This window comes from Nannobrachium achirus, assembly GCF_963921795.1.
Source record: "Nannobrachium achirus genome assembly, chromosome: 2".
Taxonomy (NCBI): Eukaryota; Metazoa; Chordata; class Actinopteri; order Myctophiformes; family Myctophidae; genus Nannobrachium; species Nannobrachium achirus.
This window is the reverse complement of record NC_137811.1, coordinates 28,284,442-28,289,031: the sequence shown is the minus strand read 5'-3', so window position 1 is coordinate 28,289,031 and position 4,590 is coordinate 28,284,442. Positions and strand designations below refer to the sequence as shown.

General features: G+C 42.4%; 1 long non-coding RNA gene across 1 annotated transcript; it reads left to right on the top strand.

Moving 5' to 3' along the window:
- Nucleotides 1–263: 263 nt before the first annotated feature.
- On the top strand, nt 264–4,048 carry LOC308303428. Its single transcript, XR_013962990.1, has 3 exons — nt 264–678; nt 2,435–2,574; nt 3,395–4,048. It is a non-coding gene; the product is annotated as an uncharacterized lncRNA (long non-coding RNA).
- The last annotated feature ends 542 nt before the right edge of the window (nt 4,049–4,590 follow it).

Genomic DNA, 4,590 nt, shown 5'->3' with positions numbered 1-4,590 from the left:
GATATGTCAGTCACGTGACTGCTGTTTTTTTGGTGCACGAACGAGACGAGACCAAATGACTATCGTAATTAAACATAATATATAAAAAGTGTTTTGTCTCAGATCCAATTTAAAAATGTAACTTCTGTTAAATGTTGGTCACAGTTAAGACAAATGTGAAAGGATGACTTGGCAAAAAGCATTTATTTATCCAAATGGATTACCCAGCATGCACCGCGCATATGCTAGAGTGGCTGGCTTGATATTGTATTAATGTCCTACAGTTGTGTTTTATGAAACCCTCATCTCTTGACTCTGTAAAAAATAAGGCGATTTTATGCTTTCCAAGGATGTGCAATGCAAGGACCAACGTTATATTTTGAGTGAATAAAGTAAGCAAAACGATAATATGTTATTTCCTATTTTGAGGACTGACGTCACAGGGCCAGCGTCACGCAGTGGGAGAGTATTTTTTGCAGGTCTTTCAGTCCGAGCGTATAAAAAAAGCAACTGGGTTAAGGTGGAGAGAGCCAATCACAATCTTCCACGGCCTTAAGCCAGTTGCATTTGTCCTACAGTTGACTGAATGACCTGCTATTTCGTCTTCCGCTCTGTGTGTGGACTGTTGGAGGATTGTTTACATCAGGAACAAGAAGCGTGGTGGATTTATGAACGATTCCTGGGTATAAGTCCATTCAGGTAAGATACAATGACGGGGGTTTATGTTGTTACATGTCAGGATGTGTAGTCTGTAATCTGTATGCTTATCTTTGCGACTCACTTAAAGGGACATTCCACTCTCAACAGGGAAACAGCTTTTGAGCTTCTCTCCACATAAACACACTTGTAACTTCAAACTCCATTTTAACCATGATAGATTCATTAAAAACACCCATTATTATTTTTCTGTTGACTCATATTACCCTCCTATGTGAGCAGGCCGTTTTTTTTCCTCATTTATTTTTAATAATTATTTGGGAAAATAGAAAAAAAAAGGAAACAATAATTATTAAACATCTCCCCCAGCCAGGGAGCTGAGAGAGATGAAGCAGGGACCCCTTAACTGAGAGAGATGAAGCAGGGACCCCTTAGCTGAGAGAGTGAGATGAAGCAGGGACCCCTTAGCTGAGAGAGAGATGAAGCAGGGACCCCTTAGCTGAGAGAGAGATGAAGCAGGGACCCCTTAGCTGACAGAGAGGGACCGTTAGCTGAGAGATTAAGCAGCTTTGTCTCTCTCTCTCTCTCTCAGCTAAGGGGTCCCCCTATTAAAGCTAAGGGGTCCCTGCTTAGCTGAGAGAGGGATGAAGCAAGCAGGGACCCCCTTAGCATGCCTTGAATGCTTTGTTGTCAGTATTAAAGTGATAGGTAAAGCCGCTGTTCTTTACTTCAACAGGGGGTCCGGGGGTCCCCAGAGTTACTACAGGGGGGTCTTCCAAATCTTTGAGTGATAGAAACTTTTGTTTATTAACCACTTGAACCCTAGCGTCCATATTCTGAGAAATCTAGCCAAAAATAGCAGATCTCCTATTTTAGGCAGAGAGCTTTGGTGAATAGAGGAAAAGAGCAGACTAAGTACAGAGTGAAAGGTCAAGTTTATTAATATTGACAGTTCAAGTGGTTAAATATCTGAAAACACAAATTGACATGAAAATACACTGATGATTGTGCTGTCAAACAATGAAACTATATGGAATCTAATCAATCTATGAACAGGTTGTGGGGGTCCCTGCTTCAATCTCTCTCAACTAATGGGTCCTTGGCCTGAAAACGTTGTTTAATCTGTCAATTATTTAAGCAATTAATCAGATTGTGGCATTTGTTTAGCTATTACCTTATACATTCTGATTAAAGAATAGCTACACATTTGTCAGGCTAAATGGTAACCGTGTTCTTTTCAAATAGGTAATTTAAAAATAAATATTCAAGGCATATTTTTAGCAGGGTTCCCACGGTCATGAAATTACTGGAAATATTTTGAAACAGTCCTGGAAGGTCCAGGAGAAATAGCTATGCATTCTTTGAATATTAGAGGCAGAAATTGTGAAAATAGCCGATCTTCATGCTCACAACGTTGCGAGGCGTTGTGAGCATGTAGATCTGCTATTTTCACAATAGAACAGTGTTATACAACATTTCTCAACTCTTTAGTGCTCGTCAGGGTGCCGGGTCCCCAGTAAAAACATGATTATTTCGGGGTCACGGCCTGAAAAGGTTGAGAACCACTGGCATACACTACCTGTCTTTGGGCATTGTGCATAGGAGTAAGCAACATGTTATTGAGCTGAATTATTGTTATATAGTCCTGTATATTGGGTTAAATATTCTGGAAAAGTTTTGGAAATTAATTGGAAAACATTTGTGGGAACCCTGAGTAATGTGTGTGTGTGTGTGTGTGTGTGTGTGTGTGTGTGTGTGTGTGTGTGTGTGTGTGTGTGTGTGTGTGTATTACTACCAGCGGGGCATCCTGGCCTACCAGTTCAAAGAAAGGCCCAAGAACATTCGCTTCATCGACGAGGAAGATGCAGGCTGCCACGGTGCCCCAGCCCCACAGACCAGCTACGTCACCATCATCCCAGCCAACCCCATAAGCACCAGGTAGGCCTGTCACAATTATTACCAGGGTTCCCACGGTCATGAAATTCCTGGAAATATTTTGAGATTAGAATCATATTTTTCCAGTACTGGAAAAGTTTTGGAATTGATCAAGGCTCCTGGAAGGCCCTGGAAAAAATAGCTATGCATTGTCTTTGGTTATTGATTTGGTTAATACCTCTGAAATGGCAAATTAAACATGGGCCAAATTGTCAAATATTAGAGCCAGAAATTGTGAAAATAGCCGATCTACATGCTCACAACGTCTCGCAGCGCAGTTTTGGAAATTAATTGATAAAAAGCTGTGGGAACCCTGTTTTAGTTCTTTAGCACGGTATTAATAGAAATTCCAGCGATTATGTGCCGATTTGATTACGATTACTAAACTAGTAAGACGCCTCAGGGCGACAATTCTTGGCCATCTGGCCAGTGATGTATATCGGACCAGTTACCCATATACTATATGGAGATCCATGTACTGTACGTCCCTTTTATGCCCATACATGGAGATCCCTGTCTGAACCAGCCGCACATAATATGGGCTGTCTTCCTCCACATATGGGCAATTCCATTATGCAGTTCTGTTAGATATGGGCTTAATCAGGAATCTCCATATATGGGCATAAAAGATTCTGGGGAATACCCATATATGGACTTTTACATAGGTGATGTCACCGGATGTATCAAGGGAACCAACCCATATGTAAAAATGTGTACACACACACGTCTACACGGAGATAAGCTGTGACATTTCTCATGGCAACCTTAAGTCGCAATTAGTTGGGGCACTCCAAATTTACACAAACTCTGTTTTTCTCCACAGATGAAGCCCAAACATGCCAGGAAGGTCAACGTTGCGGCTGACTCTGGATTGCCACAGTGACCTCCGAGAGAGCAGCATGGATCTGTCTACAGCAGGATCAGCATGTGCGACCACTGGAGCACTTTTGGACTGAACTCTTTACATTTGGATTTGGTGGACAGATTTGTGGAGTATTTATCTGCAACTGCCTGAGGACAATGAAACAAAATGGACTTCCAGGAGCTGCTCACCAGCTTCTACCGGAATGGAGAGCACCTCCCACGGTCACCAGCCCATTCGCCTATAACTTATTCGCCTTAACAGATTTGGTCCTTTCGCCTGGCCAGGCATTTTGCCTGGCTGCCACGCTGTGGGCAGACAGACAGACAGGTAGACAGACAGACAGACAGACAGACAGACAGACAGACAGAATTTGGCACAGAGCAGAGGAGCGCGAACCAGACACAGAACGTTTGTGCTTGCACCCACCCATCTTACAAACCTTCTTCACCATAATAAAGCAGCAGTAGTAGGCTATCTTCCAAATCAAATTGTATGATGTATATATCAGGAGGACATCATGTCATGACTCATGACCTTGCGCAGCAGTGCACGTATCAATTAATTAATTATTTAGACACTGATTCCAAAGCTCTAATCTGTATGTCTGCTCAATTCTGCTGTAAACATAATGTTGGACTTCGTTCCATTTTGGGGGCTGGGCGGCCAACAAAGTAAATCGTCACTGTCGGGCAGAAACCTTGTATCTCCAAGTTTCAAATGTGTACATTTTTTCGCAAAGCCCTGCTTCATCAAACAAGGCTGTCGCACAAAAGTAGTGAAAACAGCCGATCTACAAGCACACAACGCCTCTTTAATTACTTTATTAAATGATAAATACAAAACAAACGGTTTTCTACCCGACAACGACAAATTATAACTCAAGTAATTGGCCCACTGGCTTGTCACTTGTCATGATCTGAAATGGCAAATCTTTGAGTAGCAGCAGCGCTATGGAGAGAGATCTCTCTCTATAGCGCGCAATTAGGGCCTCTCCAACTATTTTTCCCGGGCTGAATCAGGGGCCCAGCACGTCCCTGGTTCTCAACCTGTGGGTCAGTACTCTGTTAACTGTTACTCTTGTTGCATCGAGGGCAGACGTTTTGAAAATGGTGCATTATCTTGTGGAAGAATACATGGAAAATATATATATAAGC